This window comes from Podarcis raffonei, chromosome 9 (genome assembly GCF_027172205.1).
Source record: "Podarcis raffonei isolate rPodRaf1 chromosome 9, rPodRaf1.pri, whole genome shotgun sequence".
NCBI classification, from domain to species: Eukaryota; Metazoa; Chordata; class Lepidosauria; order Squamata; family Lacertidae; genus Podarcis; species Podarcis raffonei.
In genome coordinates this window covers 61,318,282-61,344,469 of record NC_070610.1, presented here as the reverse complement: position 1 = coordinate 61,344,469, position 26,188 = coordinate 61,318,282, and positions in this window count along the sequence as shown.

The window sequence follows — 26,188 nt, the reverse complement described above, 5'->3', positions numbered from 1 at the left end:
TCAGCTGGTGCCTGCACCTGAGGATCCAGCACAGGTGAGGACCCTTCAGGCTCAAGCCCCAGCCCCGGCTCAGCTGGTTCTGGAGGTGGGAACTCCTGTGCAGGCTGGGATTCCTCAGGTTCAGCCTCTGAGTCTGAATCCCAGGCCATCACACAATGAATGAAACTTTCCCCAAAACATCTGGCTATATATACATTATTTACACAATGGGCCCTGCGTGATTGGCTAATTCCGGGCTGCTCCTGTAGGCCAATCAGGTTGCAGATTTACCTCCTCCAGAAGCCTGAATGGCTGCTCCTGCAGGCCAATCAGGTCGCTGATTCACTTCATCCAGGAGCTGGATTGGGTGGCTCCTGTGGACCAATCAGACTGCTGCATTCTGGATCCTATTGTTCTAGGATTCAGCTCAGTACATAACAGTATCCATCTCTCTACCACCCCCCACCCAGTTTTCAGGATAGCTTTTCAGCAGAACTACATATATAAACTCGAAATCTTTTTGTACCTGTGTTAAAAAAGTCTTTGGTTTGGCAGTGGCTTAGAAAGGGTTTTGTGACCTGAAGCTGTTTCTTTCCCAAATGAAAGTATAAGATCTTCATATGTCCCTACACATGTTCTCTGACTCTCTATTCCCCACACATGCACAATAAATGTGCTAGAGCAGTGGAAACAGAAAAACTGAGTTGTTTAACTGAAAAGCTGTAATGGAGGATGATGACAATGACATGACCTGTGTGTCTGTATCTGCTCTGAAGCAACCCAAGATGGTGTTTATCTCTGCTAACCCTCACTCATGTTTGTCTTCTAGACTGAAAAGTCAAAATAATATGGGAATTACGATGCCTGTGCAAAAAACAAAACCACTTCCCAAGCAGTGTAACTTCATGGTTGTTTCCACAAGACATGTAAATCTAAAGTGTGTGCAAGTAGCATAGGGTGTTCATGTGTGTCCATCTTCAAAGAGGACAACCATAAGAACACAAGTACCTGCTGGGCCAGGTCAAGGCTCATCTGGTCCAGCATCCTGTTCCCAACATGGCTAACCAGATGTCCACAAGAAGCCTGAGAAGAGAAGCCAACCACAATTTTCATCTCCCCACCTGTGACTCACAGCAACTGACATTCAGCAGCACACGGACTCCAACAGTGGAGGGAGAACCTAGCCATCACGGCTAGTGGCCATGGACAGCCTTTATCATTCATGAATTTGCTTAATTCTATTTAAGAGTCACCCAAGTTAGTGGCCGTCACCACCTCTTGTGGAAGTGAATTCCATAGTTTAGCTATGCACTGTGTGAAGAAGTCCTTTACTTTGTCTGTCTTGAATCCTCCAACATTCAGCTTCTAATGAAGCTTTCCCTAGTGTTATAAGAGGGGGTGAGGGGAAATGCTTCAGACCTTAATGTGAATGTACAGAAAATGAGGGTAGAGGCAATAGATATAATTCCCCTGCCCCCTCCATGCATTCATAGCTAAACATAGGTCATGTGAAGAGAGCTAAAATAGACATCAAACCTGCTTTTTCTCCCATGTATTTTACAGTCCTTGTAAAATATTCTGGAGATTTACAAACAAACAACAATATTTGAAAACTGTAATTACACTTGAAGATGCTGTAGTAAGTCCCTATCACCTATCAGGTTCATCTACCTCATAGATCAAAAGATGAAAATGCCAGTAGTGTTTGAGACTTGTGGTGTACCTTCTGTGGGATCTCTGTAGCAAGATTTTGAGATAAATGTTTGACAGCTGAAATCCCTTCACTACAGGGACAGCATAGCAGCTGTTCACGTATTTCAAGGTAGTTATGAGAGAAACAGAAAGGCATTACTGTATTAACACGCTCTTAGAAACAACAAAAATATTCCCTTTTCAGTTATATGAGGATTGGATGTATTCTTTGCCTTCACAGGGATCTGCCCATTCTGCAGCCCTATATTCTGGAGAATTTAGAATGGAAACAATAATTTGTTGGAATACTTTATTTGTCTTCTTCCTTTTAGCCAAGGCAGCTGAATCCATCAGTAGGAACTCAAACTTCCTTCCCTTGGATTGCAATATGGTGTTTATATCTCCCTCATGTTCCTCACAATTATTCCCTCAGGGAATCTCTATCATATTCACTTATTTGGCAAAGCGTGTTCTCCTTCATGGAGAGCACGTGTTGCGGTGGGGTCTGCTGAGCCACCCCTCTGTTACCAGGCAGGGTCTCTAAAGATGGCCTGGGGCAGTGATTGGTTCACTGGGTTGCTGGGGTAAAAGTTATGTTGCAATTTTGGTGGGAGGGGTAAAATGTTTAAATACTCTGCACGCAGCCTGGAGCTTTCTCTTTGCTGCGTGCAACGGATCACCTGGAGCACTTGGACCGTCTGGAGGACAGTGGAGCGATCTTCTCATTGTCTCATTGTCTGGTTACATTTCTTTATTTTCCCCTTCTTTTTAATCTTCTCTAGTCCCATAATTAATTTAATTCCCCCCCTTTTTTTCCTGTTTGATTTCCCACCCCACCCCTTACCCTGCCCTTTGGGAAGATTCTCCCTGTACCTGTGAGCGCTGCCTGTGCATAATCCTCCTTTGCTTGCTTTTCCCAATAGGGAGAGAGCCCCCATTTGGGGCTTTCTTTTGCAAAAAGGTTTTCCCCATTTTCGCCTGTTTAATTGTGGGGCTAGTCAGGGCTGTTCCCAGCTTACCTGGAATCACTTTCATTTATAGTATCCCCATAGGTTGGCTTTATTTTGGGTGATTGCAGTGCTGTTGGCTGAATTTTAATCTAGCCTTGGGCGGGAGCACTATTTTGAGTTCCTTAAATATTGCAATGAGACAAAAAAGGCAGAGAGCAGAAGCAGGGAGGCCATCACGGCCTGCACATATCATTCAAGCCTAAGCCTGCTACAGTTAGCAGTACAGTAAATTGTTAAGTTTCTGTGACATGTGACTCATTCTCTCTATAAGAATGTATCTGTTTGTTTGCAGGCTCACTTGTTGCTAATGTATATCTTAGGCAGACAGAGTGGAGCCAGAGGCTCTCTGTGCCTCCAATGAGCACTCTTTGTATGCTCTTTAACTATGCTGTTTCTGAACAAGTTTATTTTCTTCAAGTTTGTTTTTCCCTGATAGTGGCGACTGCCATTTTAGAGACGAGCCATTGTGGCTTAGTGGCTAGAGTACAGGACTAGGACCTGGGAGACAGGGTTCATATCCTCCACTTAGCCATTGTTATAACAAAGCAAAACAAGCTGCTCCTTTTGGACTAATTTGTTGCTGGGTAGTTTGGCCCATTTGTGATATTGCTCCCAAAAAGAACTTTGGGTTTCTTGAGGAGGTGCTTCCCTCTAAAGGGCAAGCAGGGGTACCTGGACAGGCGGTGGGCTGCCTCGAGTTTTTATCTCATTGGAAACATTTATATCTGGCCTAGCAGGTGATCCTAGGGCTTGGCCCGCTTGGCCCTAGAATTTGATGGCCTGGCAGCGTTTCTGGCCTGAATAGCGTCCCCATGTGGTGCACAAGGCATTGGTTTCACCTGTTCCTCACATTGTTTAGGTTTTTTCTTTTTGCAGACTATGACAGGGCCTTTGCAGATGCCTCCAGAGCTTGCCTCTCCTGCAGAGGATGACTTGTTGATGCCCCAGGTGCCTTCTTCCAGAAGGAAGCGTCTTCAGAGGCAGGAAAAAGCGGAGCAGGGATGATGCTTACACCTCCTTGCAGGTAAATCATCACTGGGCTCTGATGATGATTCAGACATCACCTTGGACCTCTCCAGGGGTCAGGGTGAGGCTGTTCCAGGTCTTTAGGGATCATCCTGGATAGCTCAGCTGGTCAGCGTATGGTGCCGGTAATGCCTAGGTTGCAGGATTGGTCCCTGTATGGGACAGCTGCATGCTCCCTCATCACTCTACCCGGACACTGAGGTCCAGCGCCGAGGGCCTTTCTGGTGGTTCCCTCACTGTGAGAAGCCAAGTTACAGGGAACCAGGTGGAGGGCCTTCTCGGAAGTGGCACCTGTCCTGTGGTACACCCTCCCACCAGATGTCTACTACCAGACTTTTAGAAGACATCTAAGGCAGCCCTGTTTAGGGAAGCTTTTACTGTTTGATGCATTACTGTATGTTAATATTTTGTTGGAAGCTGCCCAGAGTGGCTGGGGAAGCCCAGCCAGATGGGCGGGGTACAAATAGATTATTATTATTATTATTATTATTATTATTATTATTATTATTATTATTACTATTATATTGTGGGGGAGTGGACTAGATGATCCTCGGAGTCCCAACCCCACTATTCTATAAGTGGTAATTCACTATGATGGGAATGTTAGACGCAGGGCTGCCATCATCCCCTTAGCTCGCTAGGATCGCAGGGAGGGGGACATGTGGACCACTTGCGCAGCTCCACATTTCAAATGGAAATTCCCTGAGCAATAGAACCTGAAGCTGGTATGCAGGAAGCTGGCCCGGTGGCAGCTTTGTTGGGACTTCTTTAGGGTTTCTGGCCAGTGTTGGCCCTGTAAATTTACACATCATGGTGGCAACACAAGGCAGGGCATCTTGCCGAAGCGGGGGCTGGCAAGCAATAACTCAATACCTCTCGCCCATATTTCCATAAAAATATCTCCCTTGAAAGCCTGGCTAAAAGGTTATCTAGATGGGTCAGTAGCTTTGTGCTTGTGGGAAGGGTTTTTCCCAAGGTTTGGGATTCCTCTGGCTTTTCAGCCAGTGGCTCAGAATACAGCAACTCAAAAGCCAGTTAGAGAGCTACCTGTGGTAGCCAGAAAGAAGGTTAGGAAGCAGCTTGCATTGGGACGTATGGTGGGATCCCCTTGATTCTCCTTCTAGTCCCGATTTTCATTTATCCCCTTTGGGGATCGTCCCTAAGAAAGCCCCATATAATTCCATCTGATCCATATTTATCGCATCCCAAAGGCACCTCAGTGAATGATGCTATCCCTCCGGAATTGTTCCGTGAAATATGCATCTTTGGATCAGGCAGTTGAGCTTACCAACAAATTGGAGGAGGTGCCTTGTTGGCATTATGCAATATTGAATCGGCTGTTAGGCTGCTGCCGGTTCGCCCTCAAGATTTTAAGTAGTTAGGCTTTAATTGGATGGTCCTTATATTGATAAGGCGATGCCAGTGGGTTGCTCAATAGGCTGTGCAGCACTTGAGTCCTTTAGCGCCTTTCTGGATTGAACATTGCGAGTCAAGACTCGTTTAACTGGGGGTATCGTTATGTGGATTATTTTACTGGCTGGTTCATGTGACACCAGCCTCTGCTTAGCTTACTAGATGCCCCTTTATTCCCTGAGGAGCTGGGTGTTCTGTTGGCAGTGGAGGACAGTGGGTCCTACTGCCCCTTTTAACATATTTGGGGACATTCCTGCTTGGCCAGGTGGTCTCATGGCCCGGGGTCCCTTCATCATCATGTACAGTGGCCTTGAGCCTGGCAGGGCAAGGCAATCACATGTAACCTAACTTTTCTCGAGTTTTCCCCATTGTAGTGTCAGCGCACATCTGGACTGAGGCGTTTAGGGACCGTCGGGTCTGTCTTGGTCTGATAACCAGGCAGTGTGAGAGTCCTGGCAAAATGGTCCTCATGCTCTGGCAGAGTCTTCGCACTGCTTAAGGTTTAATATTGTGTTTCTGCTTTCTTTATTTCGGGATCATCTAATGTTTTTGCTGTTGCTCTATCCCATTTTTTCAGTTGGAGAGCTTCAGATCCTGGGCTCTGGACGCCCAGCTATAGCCGGATTTTCTGGAGCTCCTGTGGCACTTGGCAACAATTAATAATTATGAGGAGTAGTAGCTTATGTTTCCCCATCCGCTTTCAGGTCTTATGAGAAGGCCTGGACTGATTTCTTAAAATTTAGCTGGCAGTCCTCGGCCATTCAGAGGAACCTGCCCCCATCCTCTGAGCAGGACCTGCAGTAATTCGCCCACCTGCTGCAGATCAGATGCAGTGTTAAAACTATCAGAATTCAGTCCGCTGCAATGTCTGCTAGAGTAAAGCTTTAATTTTTCAGAGACCCTTCTAAAAGTGTGTCATGCGCAGGGTCTCGGAAGGTTGGAATAGGCTCCAACCTTTACAGGACAGCAGGCAGGAAGCCGGTCGATCTTAGACCTATGCAGATCAAGACGAGACTTATTTCAGTATTCCATTGTAATTTTGGTGTATTGAGGGTTGGGGAAATTGTGTTGGAGCCAGCACGGGGCTGAGAGTTTGGAGGCTTATTGCCTCAGGACTTTTCCTTATCTGCTTTGGAGCTTGTCATAAGTGTCTGGAGCTCTAAGTCAGACCTAGTGAGCAGGGTTGCCACCATCAGGCTTCCAGTCACAGGTGAGGTGGGCCCTTGCCCTGTTATTGGATACCGGAAATATTTGGCTTTTCGTTCCCCTGGGGGCTGGCTCGATCCTAGTGCACAGAAATGGGTTCCGGTTCGACAGGCATCTAATTGCTCACGTCATGTGCCAGTTATTGCAGCCTGTGCCTTGCCTACCGCTGAACACACCTCATTCCTTCCAAATAGGTGCTGCTGCAAAGGCTGCGCACTGGGGCCTGTTAGTAGACAGGATTGTGAATACGGGTTATTGGAAGTCTGACGCTGACAAAGGTTATGTCAGGAAGCATCGCCAATGATGCCTGTGCTGATGCCTGTCTGTTATTCCTTTTTTCATAGGTGCAGCTGTGCGCATTTGGATGGTCGGCCACAGCATCATGCACTGAGCTGGCAAGCACCCTGACGAGTCTGGACTGGGGGCGCCATCTCGGCCTTCCTGCCCATGTTTCTAGCTCCAGTCTGCATCTGGATTGTGGGGCACAGCATTGTTTACTGGGCTGGCATCAGAGCTAGGCAGTCTGGAAGGGTCTTGGCCTCCTGCAGCATGTGCAGGTGTTGTGGATGTCCAGGCGCAGAATGCAGTGGAGCGAATTCATCCCGCTAATTAAGCAGAGGGTGCTTTCAGATGGCCCCCCCATGGCAATTGTGGTTCAGCTGGGGGAGAACAATGTGGCAACTTATAATTGCTTTACTTTGCGCTCCACGATTCAGAGAGACTTGGGGGAATTGGTGACCTTAATACCCACAGTTAAAATATTTTGGTCACAATTGCTGCAAAGGCGCAATTGGCACGGCATTTCTCGACCTGAGGCTGCTGAAACGGCCAGGAAGCGCATTAATTCCGCAGTGTGTAAGAAGGTGGCGGATTTGGGTGGATTGGTTATTTCCCGCCCGGATATTACCTTCAAGGCTCTGGCCCTTTACTGCAATGATGGAGTACATCTCTCTGTACTGGGGAATGATGTTTGGTTGGATGCGGTAACTGCAAGGTTGAAGGTTGGGTTGGGATTGTGAGTGGTTGGCGGCGAGCGTAAAGGGCTCGAATGGCGGTTAGGCATTGGTTATAAATTGGTGGAGGAGGGGTTAGGATAGGCTGGGCCTGCCCCTCCATGGTTGCTGCAGAAAGGGAATTCTGTTAAAGGAATCCTGGGGCTTGCCATCTTTTCATCCAATCCCTGGAATGGGACTAGGGCCGGCAAGCCTTCGGGGAGCATGCGGATGAGAATTGAGGGTCTGTGACTCAGCTCCATTTCTCCCCGACTTGCTTTCCCCTGCACTGTCTTTCGGTGGTGCCCGGAAGTCAGTTCTGTCCCCAGGCGGGGGGACAGATAGTCTTAACCAATGCCTAAACAACCACTCACGGTTTTGTATTTAAATAAAGTTGTGGCCAAAATTATGCCAAAAACCTTAAACAAAAATTAAGTGTGCGTTGTGAGTTATTTGGGGGGTGGCTTGGGAACCTCGACACGCAAAGAATCCTGTGCATCAGCTAAAAAAACAACCCATGTTGTATTTGGAAGCACTTATGGGACATACTATAGAGGACAACCCTGATCTTTCTGGAACTTGGCAATGATACTCTTGCAGCCACTGAAAGGAGGATTGGTAATTGTTAGAGAAGAGCTTGAAAAATTGTTGGAGTGGGGGGGGTTCTTCATTTTTTTATAAAAACCAGTATTTTCATAATTTACTCCTCTCATGAAACTTCCATTCACATCTAGTACATTTCGAACTAGCACACTCATTTTCCCCCTTTAAAAAACACCATTATTTTATAATACTTGTACTCCACAAGGGTATCACTGCCAAGTTTCGGAAAGATCAGGCAAAGGGCTCCCATGTCACAGACAAATGAAATAATAATGATTTTAAAATTTCTCTGAACTTGAAATCCCGAATCAAAAGTTTAGTGGGTTAATGAGCCTGCCTATCATCTTTTGAACAAATTCCAGGTTATTATCCTGGTGTGTTAACCAACATTATGCCAGAGCTCCTTGATTTGGACATAATTTTAAATTCAAGCCAGGATCTTGTGCTGAAGGCAGCACACAATGGAAGGAAATGATGGGTGAGTTGCACATGCATATGGCACTCAGCCACAACTTCATGACTTCTTATAAAGTTGTGGATTATTATCCAAACTTGGCCTATGTGAACAAAAGAAGAGCGCTACTAAGTCACACCAAAGACCAAATTACTCCATTTTGACCTCACAAAACTCTAGAAGCAAGAACATTCCTTCTCATGATCCCCACCAGTTTGTTCCAGTTATGAACTGTGTGTTCCTAGGGTCATATTTGCCCACCTTCAAATACACATTTCCCAGTCATTGGCAATGAATTGTCTCTCCCAGCTGACCTGCTATATTCATTTGCACACAAACATTTGTGAGGGGAAATTGGGAGGTTGAAGACTGTATCATTTAGTGGAGGCTGGTCCCTCAACAAATCCCACATCTGCCTTCTTTCTTACAACCAGTCCGGGGGGGTACTGCTTGCAGCTTACTGCTACTTAGACTCAATGTTGTCCCTCATACAACTCAGCAGGGAAGGGGACAAAACTAGAATTGGTTGGTTCTTCCTGTTATTGTGTCTGGCTCCATCTACTGTTGGTCTCCCTACCAGCCCCAACAGGGACCCACCACTACTGGGATCATCTGACCAAACCCTCAGCATATAACATAAATTCATGATGGCTTTGGAATGGTAAGTGTTCTAGAAATAAAGAGTCCTTGTGGGGAATGTTGAAATCCATTTCTTATCCTGCCAAATCAAAGGCCATGTGGTGATGTGCATTATTTGCTGGGCTCTGGGAAATGGAGGCAGATCTTTATTAAACTCTTTGCAGATGGCTTTTGAGGCTTTTATCAAGCCTTTTGATCTTTCTTGCTCAACTTTAATGTGAGCCTATAACAGGCTTAATACAAAGGGGATTTTTGACCTTTTCAAGTATTAAATGGTAACCACGAAATGCTTTATCATTGTTAACTAGGGCTGTTAATGGAGGCCTTATTTCAAATTCTGGATTTCGGCACAAGCACTTCCACAGCCTCCCTCGTTCCCTCATGATTGCATTTTATTAAACCTAATGGATTTTATTTAGATGAAACAAGACACACTCCACGCTGCCAAGGTCCTTTAATGAAAAACACAAAAGGGAGATACATTAAGAAAATATTTCTAAACCTGCTAATTGTCACATTGTGTTATGTGGGGCCTAATGGATCGCTCTGGCCTTCATCGCAAAATACTTGTGTGTGTGTCTGTCCTAGAGATTAAGTGTTTATCTTGCGCAGGCTCTTTTGTTCTGCTCAAGTCCTTAGATGTACATTTGCTGTATTTGAGACCTGCCAGAGTCATTTCCCTACCTCCAAACCCTTGCTAAACCCTCTGTGATAACCACCTTGATGGACACCTTAGTCAACTCTTTTTGGGGCTAGAGACCACAGTTCTGTCAGGCTGCAGAAGAAGGAGAAAGGGTGACCACTCTGTCAGCTCAGCTGAGAGCAAGTAACCAAACCATTCCAATTGATCATTTTAATAATTTTGTAGCTAAGTTCTAGTGTCTGGGTCTGCCTTAGGAGTTGCAGGAGATGATACATGGAACACCCCCACCCATAGAGCTGTCCACTCACTGCCCATCAGCACCTGCCATCTGAGGCTACTGCCTCAATCTGCCTCATGGTAGGGCTGGTTCTGCCCATGACCCCACCCTGACCCCTACAGGCTGCATCCAAAAAGCACTTCCACTATCCACAGTGTAAATTGGCTCCTTTAAGAAGATTAAAAATATCACCTGTTGCAAGCAAACTCATCCATCCTAGATCACATATATTTTTCATGGCTTTCAATATCAAACAGGTGGAATTTCTTTTATTTCATCTGCTCCAGTGTTAGATTTTCTGGTCAGAGTTGATGGGTAGAGATTTTGGTAGAAGCCTTTAGCTTGTTAACTTTTTTAACCACTCACAAACTAGATATTCGGTGTGATTTAAGCATGTGCATATGGATTTTTATGGGCATGCACCCCACTTTTGGTTTCTCATCTCCTTGAACTATTTTTCATGCCCAGTGTTCATTCTATGAACCGTGTAACCGAAAACTACTAGCCAAGTCTTCCATCTTCCTCCTTCTTCCCAGTCCCTTTTTATTTTGTATTTTAGATTGCATGCCATATTATTCCTGATGTTCACAAGCCGTTTGGGAGCCCTTTTTGGCTGAATGGCACAAGAAATAAACAACAAATAAATAAACATAGCTTAGTTGGCTCTGAAGGGGATTCAAGAAAGTTATGAAGAAAAAGGGTACCAGCAGCTACTAGAGTATCAGAAGTCTCCTTAGAGTATCAGAAGTCTCATGATACCAATGGCTAGGAAACAACTGTATGAGATTGCTGCTGTGCTTGTGGTCTTCCCATAGTCATCTGGATAGGAAACAGGATGGCCCTTTGGTGTAATCCAGCAGAACTCTGCTTTGGTTCTTAGGAATTGTCGGGAATGGGCCAGGAATGCCAGTAAGTGATGCAGAATGTATGATGCTGTCTTATACTAAGTCTGACCATTGGTCTATCTAGTTCTACAATGCTTCGATTGACTGACAGTGGTTCTGCAGGATTTCAGACAGGGCTCTCTCCTGGCTCTACTTGGGTTGCACCTGGGGGCTTCTAAATTCAAAGGAGATGTGTCTATGTGCAAAGCTATCACTGTAGATAAGAACAAGGTGAGTCAGACTATCGCCCAAACTAGACCTCCAGTTAGCAGCTTTTCAACCAACTTCTTTGTCAAATTATTTTGCATTAGCAACCATTTCTTCTGTTGATTTTGTTTTGTTCCACATTGCAAATGCTAAGAAGCTTGTTATAGCAGCAGATAACAGGAATGGCTCTAATAAGTATGTTTGTTTTCCTCTCTTGATTCAGAGAGTTTGGTTTCAGGCTAATTTTATGTGGGCTTTTTAGGAAAGGTAAAGAAGCAGCAATACATTGAACATTCCATACAAGTTCACTGTTGGACAACAGCTTGCTTTGACGCCAGCTGACTAATTTGTACCGCACTGAACCTGAATTCGCAGTCAGTGGCAATAGAGAAAGGCCAACAGTGTGTGTAAACATCATTATTTTATTTGCCTGCTGAGGGATACAATGACAAACACACGCACACAATCCACCTTCTGTCCCATCACTTTTAAGGAAATAAAGAAGCTTGTGTTAAAGGAACCACAGGATTGGAATTCAGGAGCTGAGCTGCTCCTGCTATACTCATGTAACCGTCGAAATAAAGATTCTCTGTTGCTACAATACAATTAAAGATCACACCAATCCTTCAGACCTTGCCCAAGCAAGAATCCCACTGAAATCTAAATTAAGTTCCCTTAATTGGAGCATTTTCAGACCAGAACCCCAGAGTTAACCACGAATTAAGAACACTAGCTGACTGCAAGAAATTAACCAACCTCCAACACACACAGTCTTCTGTAGGCGGAGGTCCTTTGTTGAATTTATTGTAATAACAGGTGGAGGTGGAAGAGTAACTGAACACTGATATGTTGACGGCATGGTAATTTTTTATTTGCATCTTGCCTCCATTGTAAATATGCTTTTTTTCTGTTTTGAAAATAAATATGTGCATATATATACACACACAGGCACACATAATTTTATCAAGGATATATATGACATTCTGTTAGGTATAGATAAGTCTGCCAATTTTGGTTTCTACTTTTTCCTGCTTTAAGTTCACTTCTCCACTTCCTTTCAGGCATCAGTCTGCAATTTTTTAAAGGTCGTCATGAAAAATTTTCAGCATTTTTTTTCTTTGTAATTTTGCATGATGTGGACATTTTTTTCAAGTTGTTTCCCCTAATATCCATTATATTAGGAAAAACAACTTGAAAAAATGTTTTATGTTATTTTCACCAGTATATGGATTCTTATACAGTCATACCTTGGGTTACAGATGCTTCAGGTTGCGTTTTTTTTGGGTTACGGACCACTGAAACCCAGAAGCACTGGAACGGGTCACGTCTGGGTTTCGGAGGTCGCGCATGCACAGAAGCGCTAAATTGTGCTTTGCGCATGTGCAGAAGCACCGAATCGCAACCTGCACATGTGCAGACGCGCCGCTGTGGGTTGTGGATGCTGCAGGTTGCAAACGTGCATCCCGCACGAATCACGTTTGCAACCTGAGCGTCCACTGTACTGTACACACTTGCCCCCACCATACACTTTTTATACATATACCTTTGGGGGGGGGTAAGGAACAGCATCACTGAATTTGGACGCTTGCAAATTAGGTTTTCCTCCCCATTGAATGAGTATTTTTCTGATCTTGCTTATATTTTTTGCAAATATTGTGCAAATGAAACATGATAGGCTTCAGAGTTGTACTTTAGCTTAATCGTGTCCTCCCTAAAAGAGGGCACGTGTTGTGGTGAGACCTGGAGACTGACCCCCTGTGTTGTAGGTGGGTTTGATTGGTTAGCCACAACACTTGATTGGTGGGTCTTTCGGTGTTGGGTTCAATCTGACCAATGGGGCACAGTCCAAACGGATCAAGGGACCTATATACAGTGGTACCTCGCAAGACGAATGCCTCGGAAGACGAAAAACTCGAAAGACGAAAGAGTTTTTCGTTTTTTGAGTTGCTTCGCAAGATGATTTTCCCTATGGGCTTGCTTTGCAAGACGAAAACGTCTTGCGAGTTTGTTTCCTTTTTCTTAAAACCGCTTGAAGAGGTGCAGTTGCGACTGACCGTGCTTCGCAAGACGAAAAACATCGCAAGACGAAAAGATTCGCGGAACGAATTAATTTCGTCTTGCGAGGTACCACTGTACAGTGGTACCTCTGGATGCTAACGGGATCCGTTCCGGAGCCCCGTTTGCATCCTGAAGTGAACGCAACCCGCGTCTGCACGTCCAGATAGGAACAGGGTGAATGTGGTTTCTATCTGTTCCAGCCTGCCATGCTGGGGTAGAGCCCAATGGCACAGAGGGCATCACAACACATCACTGGCTCACATTAATGAAAGAAAAGCAATTGCTGTATCTGAATGCCCTATTAGTCATACACTTTCAGAGTAGTTTGACCCCCCCCCCCCGTTATCAAAGTTTGCTATATTGACTATTTTTAAAGGCAGAAATAAAGGAATGTGGGTAGCATTCTCCTCATTTGTATGTTGACAGTCATTATATAAAAGGCAGCACACTGTGAACTGAAGAGTGTACTGGCAGCGTCCCAAATGGCAATCTGAAGGAATGTCAGAGTGATAAATGCTCCAAGTGATTTTCTAGACTGAGATCAAGAGCAAATAAATGTTAACACAAGTATTAAAGGTGATTGGTGGATGCCACAGCAACGTAATTCCTAGAAAGGGGTTCTTTTCCCTTTTTTTACTACTAAATCCATCAAAATATGCCAACTTTGCTCACTTCTTTAAAAGCATTTCTACTACTCGCTTCAACTTTTACTTTGGATTGCCATCTTTTTGGTTTGTGGCCTGATCTCTTAGGCATCATTGGCATGGACCATGGAGCCGTAATCACAGAGCACACATTGGCACGTATTTGGTGCCAGGTTCAATATCCAGTGGAAAATATCTTAGGGAGAGCATCCTGGTTGGATGCTCTGACCATTGCACCATATTAGCACTGTGAACTGAGATTCTGGATTCATCCCTGCCCCAGATGCTTGCCTGCCTGCCTTCCCTAGAATTTCTGTAGTCCACAGTTTTACAAAATAAGAATATCTATATTCAGCATCTCTAACTAATCTGTTGCATTAAGTACTTCTTCTTTCTTCTTCTTCTTTTTGCTTCTCTTTGCTTTTCAAAAGGGAACCCCTTATTGAATCAAGCTAACATTGATCTTCTTCAACATTCTTAGGTCCAGGAAAACCCAAGTATGTTAAATACAGCAGGTGTCTGCTGGTGGACTATGCTTTACTTCCTGCGCACCTCTGGCATCATGTACCACACGCGTTACCAGCATACTGGGGCAGCTGATTTTCATCTACAGGACCCACGGCAACTTTTCTTTTCTTTTGCATCTTTGCCTCTGCTTGCTCCTGAAAGAAAATGATTGTTTCAGCAGCCATCTGAAAAATAATCTTGCTGTCATTGAACCTAGCTTGATAACCTCCCTTCTGCCATCATTTCCCTTTTTCCCTTTTCTTTGAAAATGCAGGTTGCTGCTCCTGGCACGTTTGATGCATCTGCAGCTGGATTCTTATTTTTGATTATTATAAAACAGACGCTGCGTTTCTGGAAATGCCATTGAAGCTTGCTGATGTAATCTGACATATTAAAAGGTTTGTTTCATGCCGAATATGTTTTCCTTCAGAAGACTGGTTTTTGAAAGATTGCAATAGAAGTGTGTATTTAAAAAGCAACCCAAAGAAAAAGGCATTGTGAAGAAGGTTCTCCTGTGGCCTGAGGAAGCAGCCTTCCCTGAACATATTGTATACTGCACAAGTGATGTGTTCCTAGGCTCTGGAGTGCAGTCAGAGAAGGAAGAGTCTTGATAGAATTTTGAGAATCTCAACTTTTATTTAAAACAATGTTCCTAGGTCTCATGGTTATAAAGTACCTCCGGTAACATTTCACTCACATCAACCTCCATTTGAAGCAGCAGCCCTACTGTTCTAGTTCCCGAGGGAGTCCTTTGTGAGACTTACTTACAAATGCTTTAGATCATCCTTAGCATGCCCCAGGCACTCTTTTATTCACACAAGGCTACAAAATACTAACTCGGAGCTGTTTATCCATGTGCCCAAATCACCTCACGGTGGTGTAACCATTCTGTGCTGTTTAGAAGACACTCTGGGTTAAAAGGACAGGGAATAGTATAGCAGGAATGCTCCCCAAAGTCTTCTTTGGCATGCTGCTGCGTCCTAAGTAGCTAGTGTGCTACAGGAAAGCACAGGTGTGCTACAGGAAAGCATGTTTGACTAATACCAGAGAGGCAATGCCATCAAGCCTTGCCAACATGTCCAATGGCCCAACAACATCTGGAGGGGAACACACTGACTGCTTGGGATTAAAAGCATAGGCATGGATGAGGAATGGGTTTTAAATTTGACATGAAATTTGGTGGTTCTGACCCAATTGAGCTTTGCCCACACTGGGCTGCCTCTTGCATCAAGTGTTTGCCTGAGCCGCTCATGAACTATCTTAAAAAAAAAAAGAAAGCCTGATTAATTACAGTGGTACCTCGTGTTACGGACAGGATCCGTTCCAGAGGCCCATCCGTAACATGAAAAGACCAAAACTCAAAGCGCTGCATCTGCGCAGGCGCGCAGCGTGATTCAACTCTTCTACACATGCGTAAAGCACGATTTAGCACTTCTGCGCAGGTGTGAGCGGCGAAACCTGGAAGTAACCCATTCCAGTACTTCCGGGTTTGCCGCGGGACGCAAGACTAAAACACGCAACCTGAAGCGGACATAACATGAGGTATGACTGTATATCTAAAATTATATGCAAAAAACAATATGCATTAAAAAGTCATGTTCAATGCGGGACTAGATTTCCCACCTCTGCTCCAGGAGATGCTCATAATCAGGAAAGGCTGTGGCATCCTCCATCCCCCGGCTAAGGTGGCACTGTGTTCATCAGGGCAGGAATGGGGTGAGATCACAATAGCAAAATCAAGATAGCTCTAGCTTGGTGGTGCCAATCTTCTGGGTGTGCCATGCCCCTGTGGGAACACCAGTGTGCCACCTCAGAGCCCCCCCCCCAACTTCACTTGAATAAAGATTTAATTTCACTGGCCTTGGGTGATTTATCACTGCTTGTCGCTGACCTATACTTGATTCAAGCCCTGACAGATGGTTTACCTCAAAGGCCTGTTTCTTTGCCTGCATGTGGATCACACTCAAAACTATTTTATTGATTGCTTGGAGATGTGGATCTAAGAAACGAAAACAATCAGAAGGCAAATATGAATAATGTTATCATTTTTTAGTGTAACTAATCTAATGCAATTTCATCTTTTACACCTGGCAAAGCTGGCAAAGCTTTGGAGCCAATTCACTCAAAATACAAATGAATATGTAGAGGGAAAGGTTTGAGTTATTCACTCAGCTCCAGGTTCTATCCAGTTTTGCACATGGAGAGCCCTAAACACAGGTTTGTGCGGTGTGTGAATCACTGAGTCCTTATGCATCGCTTCTGCACCTGTTAATGTAACATCCAAGAGCCTGAAAATAAACACAGCGGTTTGAATTCAATGGGGCAGCCCAGAAGTAGAACTCAGTGGGATGGTGTTTAGCAGAACCATCTGGAGAGCAATCAGTGTGTCCACATATGAAGGGAATATGTCTTGTATTTATTTATTACATTTTTACCCTTCCCTTCCACCAAAAAGATCAGAGAAGCACAACTGATCTTTCCCCCTCTTTTCTTTTCTTTTTATTTTCACAGCAACCCCAAGAGCAAATGACAGGCTCAAGGTGACTTCATGTGTGAGAGGGAATTTGACCCCGCTCTCCTTATTATTTTACTTTCATTAATTAACAGTATTTATATGTGCCAATAATACTGCTGCCTGTATGGATTATAAAGTACATTAACAGATATTAAACATCATGATCATCCTTAAAGGTAAAGGTAAAGGTACCCCTGCCCGTACGGGCCAGTCTTGACAGACTCTGGGGTTGTGCGCCCATCTCACTTAAGAGGCCGGGGGCCAGCGCTGTCCGGAGACACTTCCGGGTCACGTGGCCAGCGTGACAAAGCTGCATCTGGCGAGCCAGCGCAGCACACGGAAACGCCGTTTACCTTCCCGCCAGTAAGCGGTCCCTATTTATCTACTTGCACTCGGGGGTGCTTTCGAACTGCTAGGTTGGCAGGCGCTGGGACCGAGCAACGGGAGCGCACCCCGCCGTGGGGATTCGAACCGCCGACCTTTCGATCGGCAAGCCCTAGGCGCTGAGGCTTTTACCCACAGCGCCACCCGCGTCCCCATGATCATCCTTAGAGAACAATAAAAACAGTAAAAATCCAGGATAACAATTAGCTGACTAAAAAAAAAAAAATATGTTGCACTGTTTGTAGTGATGTTTTTAATTATATAGTTTTTATTGTTTTAAGTTGTGATTCAAGTGATCCGTTTCTGTACATTGAATTGGAGATGATGCCACAGGGAACAAAATGTAATGGGCTGTGCCTGGCCAGAAAAATACATTCTGTGGCATAAATTAAGCAATTCTCCAGGTTGCAGAATTCAGGTCCTGGTGTTTTTTTCTTGCTGCAGAATTCTATTTTATTTTATCACAGAGTATGCACGACCCTGAAAACACCAAATTGCTATTGAATCTTGTAGGCCAGAGACAGTGCACTTATATATTCATTGTATTTTCAAGACTTTTCTCTGGAGGCTGGAAGAATCTGACCTCATCATGAACGGCAAGACTCCATAATCAAGTTTCTTCTATTCCGTACAAGTGGAATGCTGTTGCTGTTTCTTTAAACACATCTTTCTATTTGAATCAGGTTCATGGTGTGGGGAGACAAAGTTGCTTCAAGGCCAAATCCAACTTGAGGATAACCAGCTGGCAAACCCTGTTCTGTTCTAGACAATGACTTCACAAAAATCCTCCGCTTCCATCAACACCTGTCTATTTCCCAATCCATCTGTACACCTGAACAATTGCTGCCGTACATTTGCAATCTGTTGGCCATGTGGAAGCAGTGCTGCTCCTCTGATAAATGGTGTTACACCACACTGGCTGTCCAACTGGCTCCCACTAGTTGCCGGGAATTGCAATCGGGAGGATGTGGTTGTGCTCTGCTTGAGAGTTTCCTGTGCATATCAGGTTGGCCACTGTGACAAAAAGGATGCTGGACTCAATGAGTTACTAGATTGATTCGTCTTACATTCTGACAGATTTGTCCATTCCTCCTTTTCTTATATGCCACTCTGAAATCCAGAGTGGGTGGAGGCCAGTATAATAAACGTTTTAATTAAAGAATATCACCTAACTACCAAAGTACTTTTAAAATTCATTCAGAAAACAAAAATACAACAATGACCGGTCCCCACATTAAATGGGGGGCACGCTTTGAGTGGTCGCATACAGCCCCCTGGACCCTATGCGGCACCATTAGCACAGGCTTGGCTTTGCCTTCCCCAGGTGGGATACCTGGAGGTCTCCGCCTACCTCAGCTAGTCACCCAATCCCGCCTGGGGAGGTGTTGCCAAGGTGATCAAGCCAGGTAGGGGGAGGGATCACCTGCCCACACAATAGGGGGAGGATCTTACCTGGGAATCGTCAGTTGGCTCCAGAGCTTCTCCCAACCTACCCACCCTCAGTTAAGACATCTTTTGCAGGTTAACCTTTTCTCTACAGTTACACAGGTGATGCCACGTCAAGGTCGCTGTTGAAGGGCCGGAAAGGAATTCTCCTGCATTGGCAAAACGTCACAACTTTGGCGGTATCAGGCCTTGGGCAGAATCCTTTAGTCTATCTTCCCTAAAAAGGGGAGGGCATGCAGCAATGACACCTAGAGGTTGTCATTGCTCTCCCCTGCGACGGCGGCGTAACGGGGGTGGGCTCTCTCTGCTTGAGCATATGTTCTCCAGAGCCAGCCAATCTCCCACACACACTCTGGATAACCCTGATGTTCCCCAGATCCCCTGAGGGGGACTGGGAGGGATAAACGCCCAATGCCTGAGCCAAGGTCTACCCACATCTGAAACATAATAAAGCTGTGGCCAATTTTAATCCCATAGCACCTTGTCTTGAGTCGTTATTCCACATGGGGCCACCCAGGGTTTGGGGGACTCTGCCTGTCCACGCAAAAACAACCTTTTGTTTGCAACATATCAGTGAAGCTCCAGTCGAAGAATGTCCAAAAAGGGAAATTTACAAAAAAAAAAAAAAAGAACAGCCATCCCTACACAATCTATGGATTTGAAAATACTTTTAGGACTGATCTGTTATTTGTAAAAGCAATAAAACTCCACCTGTCAGCAGCAAATGTGTCTCTCTGTTTCTTCCCTTTGGCCATACATAACTTTTGTGTAAGTTTTTCAATAATGGCAATTTTCCAAACCTTGTTATACAGCTAGCCAGGCTAGGACCCTTTGGAGCCTTCCAGAACCTGGCAATTATAGCTCTTGCCACTGCAAGTAAATATCCAATTAAATTCTTATTTTGCAGCTCCATGTTTTCTCCCATGATTAAATTTAGTAATGCCAAATCTGGGGTTTTCTTGAGTAGTTGCCTTGTTATGTTAGATATTTTGGTCCCAAATTTTAGAAGCCTTGCTGCAATCAGTGCAATAAAATTCTCTTTATGGATCCAATATGGAGGTCCACATCAAATTCCCAGTTACTCAGACTTTATTCATTATGCATTACCGGGCAGAGTCCAAAAGAGTCTGTAAAGGCATTTCCGTTAACACACACCCTTTATGGGAATGATACGCCATCTTACCTGCTGCATCCTCTAGCCCAGGCTTCCTCAACCTTGGCCCTCCAGATGTTTTTTGGCCTACAACTCCCATGATCCCTAGCTAGCAGGACCAGTGGTCAGGGATCATGGGAATTGTAGTGTCAAAACATCTGGAGGGCCGAGGTTGAGGAAGCTTGCTCTAGCCAACCAGTGTCTGTTGACCCATCACCTCGCCATCTCTCATCCAACCACAGTCCTTGAAAACACTTATTCAGTCCAAGATTTTTGCTTGGATATGTGCAGAACCCACTTTGCATCTTATCTGGAGTTTTCCACTCTAATAGTTGTGGGATGTAATCCATTGGTGCAGTCAAATGCAACATTCCTTATTTCCCTAGAGTGGGCCAGTCAGTGTAAATTCCTGTTCCACTGGTCTGGAGCTTCCTCCCCCTGCATGTGACCTGGGAGATGGGTGTGGCTCTAGCTGACTCCATAAAAGAGCCGAGTCATGCAGCCATTTTCTCAGTCTTCACTTGCTGATCTCTTGTTGCTGTTCTTTTGCTGCTATGCTGCCCTCCTGCAGCCATTTTGTTGTCTTAATGTATTTTTGCTGTCTGCTGGCTCTCAGCCAGCAGCCCATGAGTTCAGTCTCCATATGAGATAAACTCACAGTTTCTTTGTGTAACTATGAAGAAAAGCCTGCCTTTCAGGGATCAAATCGTGAACTGAAATGTGAGTAAACTTTTTGTTGCTTTACTCAGAAAGACTCTTGTGTCTTTATTCTTTTAAGAAGAATCAAAAGGAGACAACAGGAAATAATCTTAACTAAGAGATTCAAACAAATCTGCAAACTAGCTTCCAGCTATATTGAGGGGAATTTGCTCTGCTATATCAATAGCATGAGTGAAGAAAGGACAACACTTATTCAATACAGTGGTACCTCAGGTTAAGTACCGTATTTTTTGCACCATAACACTCACTTTTTTCCTCCTAGAAAGTAAGGGGAAATGTCTGTGCATGTTATGGAGGGAATGCCTACGGGTCGCAGGGGGGATCTGCTGCAGTCGTGAGCAGAGGATCCATGGTTCCCCTTCCTTCCCTCCTCCGTAGCTCGCTTTGAAACAGCAAAGCGGGAGAAGAGCCGCTTAGTGGGGAGGAGAGAGGGACAGAGAGCCTGCTTCTTTAAAGGAGCAAAGCGGGAGAGGAGAGGAGCCGCTTACACGAGTGTAAGCGGCTCCTGTCCGGTTGGTTCCTTTAAAGCAAGCAGGCTCTCTGTCCCTCTCTCCTCCCCACTCAGCTAGCTAAATAGCAGCAAAGTTTTTCAGCTCGCTAAGCCGGGGATGAGCGGGGAGGAGGGAGAAAAGTAGAGCCTGCTTGCTTTAAAGGAGCAAAGCGGGAGAGGAGAGGAGCCTTCTCCCCTTATACCTTTCTTCTTCATTATTAGCAGCATCCTTCTCCACCCAACCCACGCGTGCTCCTTGTCCCTTGAGTGCTTTTCCTTCCCTCCCCACTTAAAACATGGTTACAAAGCACAGATCCACATGGATCCTCAGGATTTTCGCACTGGGTCACCCCAAATTCACCATCAGATCACATAGCATGTCCATGGCTACATCTTGCACCAAAAAAATCACGCACCCACTGTTGCCTGGGGCTGCAGTGGTGCAAAAACGTGGTTACAAAGCATGAATCCACATGGATCCTCAGGATTTTTGCATTGGGCTACTCCAAACTCACTGTCAGATCACATGTCTGTGGCCACAGCATGAACCACAAAAATCGTTTAGAATATTTTTTTTCTTGTTTTCCTCCTCTAAAAACTACGTGCGTGTTATGGTCGGGTGCGTGTTATAGAGCGAAAAATACAGTAATTAATTGGTTCTGGAGGTCCGTTCTTAACCTGAAACTGTTCTTAACCTGAAGCACCACTTTAGCTAATGGGGCCTCCTGCTGCCACCGCGCTGCCAAAGCATGATTTCTGTTCTTATTCTGAAGCAAAGTTCTTAACGTGAGGTACTATTTCTGGGTTAGCGGAGTCTGTAACCTGAAGCGTATGTAACCTGAAGCGTACGTAACCCAAGGTACCACTGTATATTCTTTCCTGCTATCCTTAACATTCCCACAATAGTCATTGTTAGGTTCCTCCAAAACTGCTTCTTATGAAGTCCATGGTCAGGGTGCAATCCTGCATATGTGACATGGGTTTTGGAGGATTTCTACCAGAAATCCAACCACATATGGCTAAATGAACCTTTGGCCTTACATCCCCTTCAGCATAATGAAAAGCTTTATAGTGTTTATATGACAGTTTGAGAGGTATAAGATACCATTTTTCCTCCCCCCCCCAAAAAAAAACCCCAACACGTTATTTCCTTAGTGTGAGTGGTAGTTGATTTATTTATCCCGGGGGAAGCCTATTGAGTATCAACCGTGGTTAAATTCCAGTCCCTCTCCAATAACCTTCTAAGACTATCTGCTGGATCCGTATCCATTTGTATAAGGTGATTATAAAGCCTTTATCATTATCTTCCGACTCCACCAGTATAGATCCAAACACTGTTTGGTTTCTGTTAGCTTGCTCCCTTATGTGGCTGTCTTAAGAAATGGCACATCTGATACCAGGTAAGCCACACAATATTCATTTCTCCGAGTTGAGTTCTCCACATATCCCACGGAACCAACTCAGGTCTTATATGAAAAATGACAACAACAACAAGCTTCTGAGCCATAATAGGTTGGTTGGTTCATTCATTCATTCATTCATTCATTCAAGTACCTCACTTTTAAATTGTCCTTCCTTTAGCTGAAAATCAGGCACCAGAGCTTTTTCTTTCTGGCTGTGAGTCTTGGAAGACCTGCTCCCTGCCTTGCAGGCCTTTCCCACCTAGCCTTCAGAAGGTGGGGCTCCAACTGGCTCCAGCTACAAAAGCTGAGGCTGACTCATGGGTATTGTTTCTGGGAAGGAAGTTGCTGCTGTTGATGTTTTATGTCTGTTTTTGGATCTTATTTATTTTAGATCTTAATTTGGAAATGGTTTGGTTTGGTTGTGTACTTTTTGATGCATTTTTTATTGTTCATGACTACTTTTGTTATATTTGTGATTGTGTAAAAAAAATAAATCATGTTGTAAGCTGCCTTGAGCATGGTTTTGGCTATGGAAAGACAACATATGAATAAAATGATGTATGCATGTATGTTTTCTTCCCGGTCTTGAAGTCCAAATTCTTTCATTGCTACTCCGTTGCAAGATGCTATTCTCCCTTTCAGCTTTGTCCTATCTGTGATTCTTACACTGCGTAAGTAGTGACTGCAGCTATCAACTGTCCTAATGATTTTTATTTCTGCAGTGTTGGCCTGCGAACCCAGGGCAAACTTCCTCAATAAACCTTGGGTCGTGCTCTGAGACTTCTCACTCCAGTGAGTGTTTACTAACATTCATAAAAGCCCATAACCTCATTTTCGGAAGACACTATTTGTACTATAGAGGGTGCGAGATAGGCAATAAATTAAAAGGATAGGCAATACTGGATTGGTAAAGATGCTCTTTTAAATCTGTGGTTCATATCCTTTTGGCTGGGAATATTTTTTTAATGTGTTCAGTTTGAAGGAGTGTATTTGAAGCTTTATCATTCTGAGGAAAATTGTAACCATAAATCCTTGTCAAATGGAGTATCAATGTTATCTTTTCAGTGAGATTGAATCTGTGGGATGCTATTTTTAGCGTTCTTTCTGTAATGTTGAGACCCAGATCTTTCTGTCAGTTAGCACAGTAGTGCTTTTTGCAGTCCATTTGCCATCTAGACAAGCAAGAGAAAGTCCCAACAGCCACAATGAGAAGCATAGAGGGCCAATTTTGCCTCATGGGATTGAGGTTCCCCACCTCTGCTCTATAGAAATGTGGCTTAGTCATGGATGAGATCTTGCAAAACGAGCATGGTGGGCTTGGTCCCAAACCTTGAGTAATGTGTTTCAGCCTCCTTTATTATTCAATGGTATTTCCAGGCAGCTCTTGTGCTGCTGCTGGTTGTTGTTGTTGTTTTTCCAATCCCAGAAAGTTCCAGCATGAAACACACCTGGGAAGAGAACTGGGTGGAACAGTCTGTGTGAGTGGTTATGGTTTGAGTGGATCTCAAAGGCCTAACAGTCTTAGGCTCAGAAGAACCAGCAATGAGAGACAGTGTGTGTGAAGCTGCGTTTATAATTTTACCAATCAAGTTCTTTTAAGTTGTTTGATGTGTGCCACTGTTCACACTGATAGCAGCTATTGTTCGTCTCTGTATGTACACATTTCCCCTTTGCTTCTGAACTTCTTATGCCTGGTAATCTTTTACCTTTTTGCCTGACATTGGCTGCATTCTGTGCTAATTAAGCAAATCGGTATGAGATGAAACTGAGGATTGGAATAATGCCTGCTGATGTCACAGGACAAGTCTTCTTTTTCATAGTTAGAGCCGTCATAGCAAACCATAGTTAAAAGCAGAAGTCGGCAAATGTTGGCTTGGAAAACTTTGTCATTCTCTGAAGCAATTCATGGGGGGAATAGTGGAGATTTTTCACCAGGGAAGAAGCTGACTGTTTCCTCAAGCCCAAACTACTGTCTTCTTCTCATTCTTGGGGATGCTAATGAAATTCTCCCCCACTGAATTGCTCCCCAAGGAAATCAGCTTTCATATCTTTGCCAGCAGCAGAATCATCCGGGAAGACAGACAGACTGATTAGGTATAACTGGATTCCACACCAGCCCATTTCATTCCTTTATCCTGTGGGTTTCTTAGCCTCAAGTTACACTTAGGCTTCCTCCAGCTTAACATGGAGAACTCACAAAGTGAATTCCGGAATTGGCACCTGAGCCATTATTGGTCATAGCTTTCAGTTCCTTCTGTTCATTTAAATCTCCTTTTTATCCATCCAGGTGGTTAGTGCATCCAATCACCTGCACACATTCATGAAACACAGGGCAAGAAAGAGTATCAATGCAGTTCTGGCAATGCACACAAAGAGTTGTGTGCATCACTAACTTGTATTGGGGCAGGGGAGGAAATGAACAAAAGAAATAGGGAGTGGCGACAAAACACACTTTTCCAGTGGCATGTAGAAAGCCTGGAAATAAAAAGAAAAACATGAGAATGGTAGACTGCTAATTCAGCACTGCCAACACACCCACCCAAAGACCAGCTAAATCAGAACCCCAAAATCTGGGGGGCACCAAGACATACAGGTATGGGGTGTATTTATATAAGATACTTGATTTCTCTCCCCAGCACTTTTGTCCGCTATTTGATACATCCCTTGAGCCACAAGAATGCAGAATAAATAAAAATGTTAGGTTTCGAGCCAAAGGTCTGCAATTCAGCCCGAGAGCTTAACAACAAGCAAACGTAAGTAGAAAACCTTTTCCCAGCTTTGTCGAGCTGCCGAAATGCTTCTTCTGTGCCTAAATGATATTGACTGTTGTTCTTATTGAAGAGGAAATAAATATGTGCTGGGAACCACTCAGACAACCATTCATCATTCCTTCATGCAAAAGATAGAAGCTTCACACACACCCAGCCCAGGATGCCAGAATACAAAATCCAATGGCAGCTACGGTAGCACAAAATCAATAGGCTGTATTAGAAAACTCAAAAGCTAATCAGAGCCCAATCTCCAGGCATGATGTACTCCCGCAGAATCATTGCTTCAGGACATAACTCAATTCTCTCAACACCACCGACTGCAGCTTAATTCAAGCATTTAGGGGAAAATGAGAGTCTTTAAAATATACATTTTCTTCTTTATTGCTTCCGAGTGAAGCTTCGGTGCAGTACTGTAATGAATAATGATAACATACATTCTTAAAAACCGAAGCCAGCTCCGTCATTATGCCAAAATAGGATGAGGAGCCCTGCTGTGTAAGGCAATGAGACACGATTAGTAAACATCATCTCTCCTTTAAAAAGGGGGGAAGGAGGGGGGAAACCAAGAAAAGGGGGGTGGATATTGTTACTGATTAAGAATTCTGCTCATATCTCTAAAGGTAAAAAAGGCCTCTTCTTGGTCGCTTTAATTTGCAAGAAATGTGGGTCAAGCTATCTTGCAGCCAGGATGTCAATACTGTTATGTATATTTAAAAAAACCTAGATAAATGGAAATTGGTTGGGAAATGATGAGACTGGGGCATGGGGGAGTTCAGATTAATTAATAAAATTAGTTCTAGCCCTTTCAAAATGGAATAAATGTCTGCTGTGCCACCATAAGAGAAATTGCTGTCAGAGTCAAGGATATTGGGAGAAACTAACCTCCTTTTTTGAGGCACAACACATCATCTGTACACTTGCAGTGCACAGAGAGAGAACTATCCTGTGGGTTTGTAAAAAAGATGGGTTGACCACCATTTCTGCTGGCTTTTATGGGCTGAGGCAAGATTTGGTGGAATGGGTTTACCTGTTTTTGTACCTGCAAAAATCGTTTCTACATTCCCTCCACAAC